Source organism: Amblyomma maculatum, chromosome 1 (assembly GCF_055883805.1).
Source record: "Amblyomma maculatum isolate TAMU_Amacu chromosome 1, ASM5588380v1, whole genome shotgun sequence".
Lineage (NCBI taxonomy): Eukaryota > Metazoa > Arthropoda > Arachnida > Ixodida > Ixodidae > Amblyomma > Amblyomma maculatum.
In genome coordinates, this window is record NC_139344.1 from 301,117,581 (window position 1) to 301,131,199 (window position 13,619).

Sequence of the window (13,619 nt, forward strand, 5' to 3'; positions counted from 1 at the left end):
TTTGATTTTGATGAGGACAGAACATGTTCCGAATCATTTTCTTCATTTCCTTCGCTGTTCATAATGCGCACCAATCGGGCTGTAGTTCGCTCAACACTGCCTATAGTGTTTGGACCTCCAATTCGTGTATGACAGGCGTCGCTGCACCGCATGTGAAGCTAAAATCAGATTAGCACAATAGTTGCTGTGCTGTATATCTCAGTATATAGCAAGACTTATTTGATTTTTATGAGGACAGAACATGTTCCGAATCATTTTCATCGTTTCCTTCGCTGTTCATAATGTGCACCAATCGGGCTGTAGTTCGCTGAACACTGCCTAGAGTTTTTAGACCTCCAATTCGTGTATGACTGGCGTCGCTGCACCGCATGTGAAGCTAAAATTAGATTAGCACATTAGTTGCTGTGCTGTATATCTCAGTATATAGCAAGACTTATTTGATTTTGATGAGGACAGAACATGTTCCGAATCATTTTCTTCGTTTCCTTCGCTGTTCATAATGTACACCAATCGGGCTGTAGTTCGCTGAACACTGCCTAGAGTTTTTAGACCTCCAATTCGTGTATGACAGGCCTCGCTGCACCGCATGTGAAGCTAAAATTAGATTAGCACATTAGTTGCTGTGCTGTATATCTCAGTATATAGCAAGACTTATTTGATTTTGATGAGGACAGAACATGTTCCGAATCATTTTCTTCGTTTCCTTCGCTGTTCATAATGTACACCAATCGGGCTGTAGTTCGCTGAACACTGCCTAGAGTTTTTAGACCTCCAATTCGTGTATGACAGGTGTCGCTGCACCGCATGTGAAGCTAAATGCAAATTAGAACTAATAGTTGCTATGCTGTATATCTCAGTATATAGCAAGACTTATTTGATTTTGATGAGGACAGAACATGTTCCGAATCATTTTCTTCATTTCCTTCGCTGTTCATAATGCGCACCAATCGGGCTGTAGTTCGCTCAACACTGCCTATAGTGTTTGGACCTCCAATTCGTGTATGACGGGCGTCGCTGCACCGCATGTGAAGCTAAATTCAGATTAGCACTAATAGTTGCTGTGTATATCTCAGTATATAGGAAGACTTATTTGATTTTGATGAGGACAGAAGATGTTCCGTATCATTTTCTTCGTTGCCAAGTGGCACAAAGTGGTCTATAACGTGGGGGCCCGTGTTGGGCCCGTGAGAGCAGCCCATACGGGCCCCATGCGGGATTTGTAACACGTACCCAGAGGGGCCCCGCGTGGGCTGCCCAATTTTTCCCGCGATCGGTCCCAATCTGTATCCGTGTGGGCAGCCCAAATAGTGCTCCCGCATTCAACCCAGGTGGACGAATGTGGGCAGCACACCAGAATCATTAATGTGTCCCACGTTTGTGCAGGCAGTGCCATCCCATTGAACAAGGTTTTAATTTTTAAGTCGAATAATCCCTCCAATGCCTGAATTGTATAGGCGCGGGATTTGTGAAAGCAATTCCGTTTCGGGCTGGCCCACGCGCTGCCCTCATGGGTTGAATCTGGCATTTTCGGGGCTGCCCAAGTTCCAATAATCAAGTGTGAAACATTAAGCACTATTTTTTGCTTGCATGCGACACTCAGAAACATGAGAGAAATTTATTCCCAACACTGCAATAATGTGGGGTGGCCCACATTACCCCCAACATGTTGGTCTGAATATTTATTTCGGTAGTGCGTGTAGAATAGAAATGCCGCAGGGAACCTTTGGAGGTCGTTCAGTACATACTCGTAAAGCGGAACAGTTACTGTTGCATATTTACTGTCGATACTGCATAATTAACGTAGTTTTTAGAGTAAAAATAGATAGTCTTTATTCATGGCATAGATATGCTTAGGACAGTTATGTGAAACCTCCAGAAGAGGCAATTAGTGGCCGGTATAACATGATTTATATAAATAAAATGGTGCCTTAAATATAGGATGGAGACGTTTCAGAGCATTAAGCCCGCCTACGGCCAATTTTGGGCCCACTGCGGCCTTTCATGGGCCTCCCCAATTGGGCTGATCTTATTTTTACCGCATGTACTACGAATATATGTTGCATTTTCCCGCAAATACCCCAAGAAATACCCTTGTGGGCAGCGTGGGGGTGTGCTCACTTTTCAGCCCGGCCGCAAACCACGCGGGACCTATTCGGTTTTTGCGTGGAAAGCCTTAATCGGACTAGCCCGTCTTCTATTTGATTTAGGCCCACATTTGCATCACATCTGCCCTAAATTGCCCCGAAAGTAACCGATGCGGACAGAAGCGAGAAGGAGCACTTGCCAGCCCCGCTTACGGCCATGCGGAAATTATCTAGGTTTTTGGTGGGCAGCCCTATTTGGGGCAGCCAAGGAATTTTATGCATAAATTCCACATTTTCGTCTGACCTTCCCTCAAGTACCCAACAATGGTCCTAGGTAGGCAATGTACGGGCATATTCGTATTTAGCCCCGCCGCGGCCCATGCGGTACCTATTCGGCTTTTGAGTGGGCAGCCCCAATTAGATTAGCCCAGGCTTTTCCTACACAAAGCCCAAATTTTATTTGCATCGGCCCTAAAATTTCCCAAGCGGGACCCTTGAGGGCCAGATATGGGAATATGCACTCAGTTAGCTCTTTCCACGTCTATATGATGCCCAGATAGAAAAATTGGGCTTGCCCGCTTGATCTCTAAAGGGGGCCCTAATGGGTGTTATTGTGGTTGCCCAAGCCCAACTTGCCCATACGGGCCCCAGGTGGGCCACGTAATGTGTGCTACTTGGGTTTCCTTCGCTGTTCATAATGTACACCAATCGGGCTGTAGTTCGCTGAACACTGCCTAGAGTGTTTAGACCTCCAATTCGTGTAAGACAGGCGTCGCTGCACCGCATGTGAAGGTAAATTCAGATTAGCACAATAGTTGCTGTGCTGTATATCTCAGTATATAGCAAGACTTATTTGACTTTGATGAGGACAGAACATGTTCCGTATCATTTTCTTCGTTTCCTTCGCTGTTCATAATGTACACCAATCGGGCTGTAGTTCGCTGAACACTGCCTAGAGTGTTTAGACCTCCAATTTGTGTATGACAGGCGTCGCTGCACCGCATGTGAAGCTAAATTCAGATTAGCACAATAGTTGCTGTGTTGTATATCTCAGTATATAGCAAGACTTATTTGATTTTGATGAGGACAGGACATGTTCCGTATCATTTTCTTCGTTTCCTCCGCTGTTCATAATGTGCACCAATCGGGCTGTAGTTCGCTGAACACTGCCTAGAGTGTTTAGACCAAGACCGACTGAAATACAGACCTGCACAAAAAACAGGGTCCTATGGGACCTCGTGCGCCAACTTTCGTTACCTTTCTCGTCGTTGAGGGCGCTCGGTTGACCTGTTCGTCTGTGATTGTCATCATCATCAAATCACAAATTAATATAAACAAACTGTACCCAAATAAAAAGAAAAGATATTTGTCCAAGTTATACTTCTAAAATTTTGCCTGTTTGTATTTTAGCGGAGAGTGTTTATTTTTATAATGTTTTTTTCTCGCTAGAAGACATACCGCGATTCCGCTTTGTGCGACGGCACTGCAGTTACTCGCTGCACATGCGCAGAACAGGTGCTTGTGCATTACAGCGTGGACAGATAAATAAACTATATCGACGAAGAAAAATGACAGAACTAATAGACCCTTCTTATTAACAGGTTTACAGTAGCGCCAGGTTACCCGTAATGTTCGTTCCCTAGCGGCGAAGGCTATGAACTAGAAGCTGCGCGCTGGAGCAGTGCTATCTGTGCAGGTCTGTATTTCAGTCGGTCTTGGTTTAGACCTCCAATTCGTGTATGACAGGCGTCGCTGCACCGCATGTGAAGCTAAATTCAGATTAGTACAATAGTTGCTGTGTTGTATATCTCAGTATATAGCAAGACTTATTTGATTTTGAGGAGGACAGGACATGTTCCGTATCATTTCTTCGTTTCCTCCGCTGTTCATAAGGTACACCAATCGGGCTGTAGTTCGCTGAACACTGCCTAGAGTGTTTAGACCTCCAATGCGTGTATGACAGGCGTCGCTGCACCGCATGTGAAGCTAAATTCAGATTAGCGCAATAGTTGCTGTGTTGTATATCTCAGTATATAGCAAGACTTATTTGATTTTGATGAGGACAGGACATGTTCCGTATCATTTTCTTCGTTTCATCCGCTGTTCATAATGTACACCAATCGGGCTGTAGTTCGCTGAACACTGCCTAGAGTGTTTAGACCTCCAATTCGTGTCTGACAGGCGTCGCTGCACCGCATGTGAAGCTAAATTCAGATTAGCACAATAGTTGCTGTGCTGTATATCTCAGTATATAGCAAGACTTATTTGATTTTGATGAGGACAGGACATGTTCCGTATCATTTTCCTCGTTTCCTCCGCTGTTCATAATGTACACCAATCGGGCTGTAGTTCGCTGAACACTGCCTAGAGTGTTTAGACCTCCTATTCGTGTATGACAGGCGTCGCTGCACCGCATGTGAAGCTGAATTCAGATTAGCACAATAGTTGCTGTGCTGTATACCTCAGTATATAGCAAGACTTACTTGATTTTGATAAGGATAGAACATGTTCCGTATAATTTTCTTCGTTTCCTTCCCTGCTCCTAATGTACACCAATAGGGCATATTCAAAAAGGCGCCCCATCTAGGAGGAAAAACGCGATCTACTGCGCGCATTTTTGTCAGGGGCGTTGTTGGTGGCTCTATTGGTTCCATAGAGCTTGTATTAGCTCCACAGAGCTTGTAGGAAGCCTCGAGCCCAGAACGGTCTATTCAGAAACGCACAGTACGGCCGTCAGGCAAGTGTAGCGGCCTTTACTACGCGCGTCTATGCCAGCCGCCGAGAACGAGAGCTTATGAGGAGCTTTGTCTGCGAAGAACTACATCTTCGCTTGGATGCTCCATCTGTAAGCATTCTATCTACCGGGGAAGTCTTCCGTGAAGAAATCTGCCGAGCGGTATACAGCCACCAGCAGTACCAATACTGGCGCCATACATCATGACTTACAACCTGCCCCCGAGCCGCATGTGTTCCGCCCCGTTGCCGTATTACTTTCCTACTACCTGTGCCCGTCGAACATCAGTAGGACCTGCGCCCTGCTATCAACAATGCGCACTTGTGGCGTATTCTCAGCAGACCGCTGCTCTGCTATCACTGCGAGGAGCTCGGACATATTTTTTGCCCGTACCGAAGGATGGGTTTCAAAACATTCGCATCGGACACCCCTTGACCCCGCAATGGCGAAAGACCGCAGGTCATTGAAGATTACTAGGTCACTCTCAAGCTGCCTCTGACGTCACAGCAGCGGCAATCGTCATCATCATCCCCGAGTCTATTTGCTTCGCCCAGTCCATCCTGCTCCTCTGGACAATTCAGAAGCACGTCCCATCGCCGAGAAAACTAAGCACAGTGCAAGGACAATGGAAAGCATAGTGTAATTGTTGAATCTCCTGTCTGCCTTTTTTGGCACTTGTCTTAGCGGCTCTTTTGTTTACCCCTGTAAATGGGTTGGAAGTATGTCGTCGAAAGTTAAAAACAAATTAGACGAGCCGAGCAGCGTGTGAATACTCAGTATTTTCTGGCAAGCTTCTCGAAGACTGCCCACGGGAGTAAAATGATAGAGGGTTCCGCTAGAAAACGGGCTTACGGTATCCGATCGCCGAGGTGCAAATAAACACGACTGAGAGGCCACGCAGCACTCTGGCTTGTCAGGGTATCATGTATCACGCTTGCATTCTTGAGGTAATTATGCGTACATGCGCGACACAGATTTTCAGCACTGTAGGCGACATAAGGCGCAAACTCATTACGCTTGTGAGCTGAAGCGGCGCAATCAATCACGCAAGAATCGTCGTACTAGTTCACTGAAATGCGCTAATTTAAACGCACTGTTACACACAAGGCGTAATCTCATAAAACATCTCATAATCAAATGAACGTGATTGCCCTTCTTACAACAAATCGCTTCGTGTTATCTTCGGGAAAGAAAACATGCCGTAGAGTGAAAAAAAAACGAACCGGCAGAGATCACTGCGGCCACCCGCATTGGAGACATGCAAAAGCATTCACGCCTCCTGCTCACTCGTCAGCAGCAAGGCGACGACTGTCGCAATCCGCGTCGAAGCATAGGCGACGCGCTCAATGCCACCTCTTCATGACATCATGTGCTAAGCTAAGCCTAGGCGGGACAGGTGGCGGAAAGTTTGAAGCGAAAGCTTTACTACGCCAGGTAGTTTGAGCCATCGTGAATGCAGACTTTTCACCTTGAGGGAGATTTAGAGGTCAAACTTCTGCGTTAAGCCTGGTGGTCGCCGTGGGACTTTGGGGCCTAGTCACGTAGGTCACCAAGAAAGACGTGAGCACTATCAAGGTCATGGTTACGCGAAGTCCCTATTGAAAAATCCCGTATCATTCCAAACGGGTTTTTAGCCGGCCCTATATTATCCCGTCTAACTTTCATATCGGTGTGACCAGTCCTTTATCATGCTTAATGGTTTTATCGGCTAGGTCATGTCCGGTATGAATCTCAGTGTGGATGGTCCGGACCGGTATGACATTAATACAGGACAGACCATTTCCAGTATGCAACTTAAACAGGAGATCCAAGTCCGGAATGGATATGAACAGGCAGACCAGTCCTATGTGGAGCTCATGTATAGGACAGGTCATGCCCGGTTTAACTGAAACCGGACAAACCCAACATGAATGAAACTGATACGGGACAGAGTATTTCCGCTTCTCAAAACAATTCAGGCGGATCGTGAAGCTCAACCTGAATGGCCACGTCGGAACATGCCTGCGCGTTAAATAAGCATGAAATCATGCATATTATACGTGAGTACGCGTTGTTGCACAAATACATAGAAAATATGAAGCCGTGGATGTGTGCGCTAGCAAGTACATCCGCGCATCGCGTTGCTTTTGCGCGTGCAGCCGTCGCTGCAGTATTTACGATCTTGCGGTGCATCTTCATATCTGCGACTGAAGATCTGCCACCTTCAACGCGAAAGTGCAAGCGAGAACGTAGCGCTTCGTTAGCAAGGATAAAAATACGCTGGAGAATAAATAAAACACATCACTCACCATGAAAATTTGCACAGATTAGCCTGACATCGGGCGTCGCTTCTTCGAGAGCTTACGTATGCAAAACACTTGGTCGGAGGTGAATTCATTGACGTCGCTGCTCAGCTGGCAGCAGGTGAAGCTAAAACTAGCAGTATTACAAGTCTTGGTGCACCGCATATTTCTGTACGTAGCAACAATTACATGCGTTCGAAGACGACGACAAAACACAACATCATCATCATCATCAGCCTGACTATGCCCACTGCAGGGCGAAGGCCTCTCCCATATTTCTCCAATTAGCCCTGTTCTGTGCTAGCTGCATCCACTTGACCCCTACGAACTTCTTAACCTCATCCGCCCACCTAACTTTCTGCCGCCCCCTGGTACGCTTTCCTTCCCTTGGAATCCAGTTTGTTACCCTAAGCGACCATCGGTTATCCTCTCTTCGCACTACATGGCCTGCCCATGCCCATTTCTTCTTCTTAATATCCACTAGAATGTCAGTACCTTGAGTTATTTCTCTGACCCACTCTGCACGCTTCCTATCTCTTAATGTTACCCCTACCATTTTTCGTTACATTGCCCTCTGGGTTGTCTCAACTTAAGTAGAACCCTCTTGGTTAGCGTCCACGTTTCAGCCCCGTAGGTGAGTACAGGTAAGATGCAACTCTTGTATACTTTCCTCTCGAGCGATACCGGTAAGCTGCTAGTCATAATCTGCGAGTGCTTGCCAAATGCGCTCCATCCCAATCTTATTCTTGTTATTTTCTTTTCATGGTCCGGATCTGCGGTTACTACCTGTCCTAAGTAGACATATTCGCCTACTACTTCCAGTGCCTCGCTACCTAACGTAAACTGCTGTTCTTTCCCGAGGCTGTTGAACATTACCTTAGTCTTCTGCATATTGATTTTTAAGCCTACTTTTCTACTTTTCCTGTCTAGGTCATCAATCATTATCTGCAGTTCATCCCCCGAGTTACTTAGCAAAGCAATGTCATCAGCGAGCCGCAGATTACTGAGGAATTCTCCATCTACCCTTATCCCTAACTGCTCCCATTCCAAGTCTCTGAATACTTCCTCTAAGGAAGCTGTGAATAGTACTGGGGAGATCGTGTCTCCTTGCCTAACACCTATCGTTATGGGAATTTTGTTACTTTCTTTATGCAGAACTATGGTTGCTGTGCAGTCCCTATATATATCTTTCAGCACTTTCACGTACGGCTCGTCTACCCCCTGATTTCGCAATGCCTGCATCACCGCCGAAGCTTCAACTGAGTCAAATGCTTTTTCGTAATCAATGAATGCTATGTATAAGGGCTGGTTATATTCCGAGCATTTTTCTATCACCTGGTTGATGGTATAGATATGATCGATAGTAGAGTACCGTTTCCGAAAACCTGCTTGATCCTTGGCTTGATTGCAGTCTAAGGTTGACCTGATTCTATAAGCGATAACCTTAGTAAATACCTTATACGTAACAGACAGTAAGCTTATTGGTCTGTAATTTTTAAGGTCCTTAGAGTCCCCTTTCTGATGAAGGAGGATAATGTTTGCATTCTTCCATAGTTCCGGTACCGTCGACGACACCAGACACTGCGTATACAGGGTGGTCAGTTTTTCTAGCACGATATCCCCCCCCCCCCCCCCCGTCTTTTAACAAATCTGTAGTTATCTGATCCTCTCCAGCTGATTTCCCCCTTTTCATAGTTTCTAATGCTTTCTTGACCTCGTCCTTCATCACTGGTGGAACGTCTGACTGTTTTCCCTACCGCCAATCTCATTACGGTCCTCACTACTTTGGCTGCTGTAGAGATCTGTATAGAACTCCTCAGCTACTTTGACCATCTTGTCCATATTCGTGATGACGTTCCCGCCTTGTACCTTATCGCATACATCTGGTTTTTGCCTATGCCCAATTTCTTCTTTACCGCTTCAAGGCTTCCCCCGTTCTTTCAGCATGCTCAACTTTCTCCGTGTTATACTTCCTTATATCGGCCACCTTGCGCTTATTGATTAGCTTTGATAACTCTGCCAATTCTATCTGGTCTGTTAGATTGCAACTTTCATACTCTGGCGTTTCTTAACCAAATCTTTCGTCTCCTTAGACAGCTTACCTGTACCCTCTCTAACTAGCCTACCGCCTACTTCTACAGCGCACTCAGTAATGATATCTCTGAAATTATTGTTCATTGCTTCTAGGGTAATGTCGCCATCCTCAGTCAGAGCTGAATATCTGTTCTGTAGCGAGATCCTGAACTTTTCTGCCCTCCCCATCACCGCTAATTCGTTGATGGGTTTCTTACTAATCTGTTGCGTTCCTTCTTCAGATTTAGGCTAATTCGGGACCTCACCATCCTGTGGTCACTGCATCGCACTTTTCCGATTACCTCTACATCTTGTATAATGGCGGGGGTTGAACACAGTATGAAGTCAATTTCATTTTTAGTCTCCCCGTTAGGACTTTTCCATGTCCATTTCCGGTTCTTTTGTTTGCTGAAGAAGTATTCATGATTCTTAAGTTACTGCGCTCTGCAAACTCAACTAGTAACTCCCCCCTGTATTCCTAGAACCAATGCCATAGTCACCTACTACCTGGTCCCCTGCCTGCTTTTTCCCTACCTTGGCATTGAAGTCGCCCATTAGTACAGTATACTGCGTCTTTACTTTTCGCACTGCCGATTCTACATCTTCGTAGAGGCTTTCAACTGCCTGGTCATCATAACTACATGTGGGTGCATAGGCCTGTACAACCTTCAGTTTATAGCGCTTATTAAGCCTAATTACGATGCCTGCCACCCTCTCATTTATACTATCGGGTCTTGAATATTTGGGGGCTGGGTTTTAAAAAAATCCTATGCAAAATCTACAACCCCATTCGAGCTGAAATTACGTTCACAAAGTAGCAAAATATGGTCTACGTTATCTACGTTATCGGAAGGAGACTGCAGCCATGAAATTAGGAGACGCCTGCTTCTGGGAAAGAGAGCAATGGTTAGCCTTGACCGCCTAGTAAAGAGCAGAGACATTAGTCTGCCAACCAAGATCCGTATAACCCGTGCTATGGTCTTTCCAGTTGTGATGTATGGATGCGAGAGTTGGACTGTGAAAAAGGCTGACCGCCGAAGAATTGACGCGTTTGAATTGTGGTGCTGGCGAAGACTCTTAAGAGTTCCTTGGACTGCCAGAAGATCTAATCTGTCGATATTGTCGACCATAAACCCTGACTGCTCATTGGAGGGTCAAATTTTAAAGTTAAAGCTCAGCTACTTTGGTCATCTGATGAGAAGAGAGGAGTCGCTGGAGAAAGATTTGATGTTGGGAAAGGTTGAGGGTCGCCGGAGAAGGGGTAGGCAGCGAACGCGATGGTTAGATGGCATTCTCGAGGCATTGCAGATGAAGCTATGTGATGTTAAGAAGATAGTGAGAGACCGGAAAGCGTGGCGTGACATGGTCCATAGGGTCACGAAGAGTCGGACACGACTGAACGCCTGAACTGAACTGAACTGATCTGATAAGTGATTGAACATCGGTACTTGCCTAGATTTTCCGGAATCGACGGAATATTGCTCTCGGCGGCGTGCACAAATTTCGCAGAAGCGAGTCGAGAAGCTGCGGTGACATGGTGCGCCATCTGTCGAGCGGCGAGGTAACCGCCATCTCCGGCAAGGCCATTGGTGCCGTTGGCGCGCTTGCTTCGAAGGTGCAGATCGTCTGCTCGTTTAAAGTAATACCACAAGGAAGAGTCACCGCTTCTCTTACTAAAAACAGTAGTGGAAATGCTACATCAGCAGCATTAGAAACAAAAATAAATATTAACTCGTCGCTTGCTCTTCCGCTACGATTCCGGTGCCGTCAATATCTGGTCCAATCTGGCTGATCATTTTCTGTGGTTCAACGTCCGCAAGCTGCTCATGGGATATGAAAGAGATCGTAGTGAAAACACCCGAGACTGTAACACGCACTTACATCGAACAGTACTCAGGCGTTCACGTCGAAGTGCTTGCTGTGATTTATACATCAAAATGTCCTCCGGCGGCGTCAATACATCTTTGCAATCTTTCTTCATATTCTTTGAAGACAGATGCCCTCATGCGCTCCGTGATGTCTGCACAAGCAGCCTGAATTTGCTGCTTCAGCTCTGAACAACTGTGAAGTCGGCCTCGGCGGTACACGCGGCTTTTTAGATAGCCCCATAAAAAAAAAATCGCATGGAGTTAGGTCAGGTGAACGGTGCGGCCATGGCATGTTGGACGAGCCTCGACCCATCCACATGTTTGGAAATGTTGCATCCAGCCAGTTGCGGACACTTCTGGCGTAATGAGCAGGAGCTCCGTCCTGCTGAAATATGCAGATTTCTTTCTGCATATGTGTTGCTTCCAACTCTGGCAGAATCTTCTGCTGCAGCATTTCCAAATATGATTCGGCAGTCACGTTGTCCTCAAAATAAAAAGGCCCAACGAGCCCCTCGCGCCACAATCCACACCAAACCATGATATGTGGGGTCTTGTCGTTTGTGGAATAAAAACGAGGATTGTCTTTTGCCCAAAACCGAGTGTTCTGCTTGTTGATTTTTCCATCCAGGTGAAAAATGGATTCATCAGTGAATAATAAAAAGTTCAGATGTCCCCGGTCTTGAGTTATCCTTCGTTGTTCCGAGTGGCAGAATTGAAGCCGACGGTCTCTGTCGTCTTCTGAAAGCGCTTGTACAGTTTGCATCTTGTACGGATAGAAGCCCTTGCGTTTCATCGCGCGACTTACCGTTGACGGGCTCACTCCGAACAACAGCGCAGCGCGCGTACAGGACATCTGAGGGTCCGACGAAAATGCACCCTCAAGGGCATCAGCAATACTGCGATGTGTTCCCCCTTTATCACTTCTTTCTTTCTTTTTAAGACAGCCTCTTTCTTCGAACATTTTCTTCCATCTTAGCAGTGACCTTTCACAAGGAGGACGACGGCGAAATTTTACCTTGAATTTCGTGCGTACGCAGTGAACTGACCCGGATTCAACAAGCCATGACACAGCTGCCGCCTTTTCTATCGCTGAAAATGAACGCATATCACTGCAGCACACAATGCATTATAGGGCGAACACAAAAAAAATTTCGATCTTTCCTCGGGATTAGAACAGAGCAAGAGTCGTCAGAACAGACCAACAGTCAAAAGCAGACGGCACCGGCATCGTAGCGGAAGAGCAAGCGACGAGTTAATATTTATTTTTGTTTCTAATGCTGCTGATGTAGCATTTCCACTACTGTTTTTAGTAAGAGAAGCGGTGACTCTTCCTTGTGGCATTACTTTAAACGAGCAGACGATCTGCACCTTCGAAGCAAGCGCGCCAACGGCACCAATGGCCTTGCCGGAGATGGCGGTTACCTCGCCGCTCGACAGATGGCGCACCATGTCACCGCAGCTTCTCGACTCGCTTCTGCGAAATTTGTGCACGCCGCCGAGAGCAATATTCCGTCGATTCCGGAAAATCTAGGCAAGTACCGATGTTCAATCACTTATCAGATAACGTAGACCATATTTTGCTACTTTGTGAACGTAATTTCAGCTCGAATGGGGTTGTAGATTTTGCATAGGATTTTTTTAAAACCCAGCCCCCAAATATTCAAGACCCGATATATAATTCATCTATATTGCCCGCTTTATACTTATTGACAAGGAAACCTGCTCCTATAATTCTCGTCTCTCCGGTAAACCTCGATAGCACAGTACATGCCCATCCTTCAGTACAGTATATGCCTCATTCCGCCTCCTAACCTCACTTAGCCCTATGACATCCCATTTCATACCCTTTAGTTCCTCTAACAGCACTGCTAAACTAGCACTGCTAAACAAAACACAACAGCACTAGTAAATTGCGCCATTCTGAGGTTTGTCTGCAAGAAAGCGATGCATTGTAAAGCTGCGCGACACGGATAACCCGTCGTGATAGCCACGGAAAAGATTCAGCGTGTTTAAAGGGCGAACGGGGAACTACGACCAAAAATTATACACCCCACAAAAATACAGAAAGTGCGAAAGAGCAATGTCGACTACATAAATAGAAATATATTCACCATAACCATATCCCGCCGTGGTGTAGGAAGAAAGACGCAAACGCTTTTCCAAGCTGTTGCGTTCCTCGATGTTCTCCGCACCAAGGCTTCAATCGGCCTCTGGCCGAGGTACTGCTCAGGCTACGACCAGCAGTAATGAATACCGTATCGTTTTGCCCCATCTCCCAACTGGTAAGGTGGTCGCTGACACCGTTTTCTTGCGTGCGGACCTTGCCGGGCGCCCATATCGGGCACAAAACTTCAGAGACTCCCTTCGAAATGTGGACCTCAAGGAAATTAGTTCAATTGGTCAATTTTAATGTCCAATGTATGGATTGTAACCTGTAAATAGGCACAATCGAAAGAGAAGCTGGTGCCATGCGGTGATCTCGTTAAGGGGCGTCGCTGCGTCGTCGAGGACCAAGAACCAAAAGTGACAAAATTGAAGCTTTTATGGCTTCCGGGACGCCTGGATGACGTCTTCATAC

General features: G+C 46.3%; 1 protein-coding gene across 1 annotated transcript in view; it reads left to right on the forward strand.

Annotated features, from left to right (window-relative positions):
- LOC146206921 (uncharacterized) overlaps positions 1-13,619 on the forward strand; it is a 168,662-nt gene that overhangs the window by 145,243 nt on the left and 9,800 nt on the right. The gene's annotated exons all lie outside the window — the stretch shown is intronic.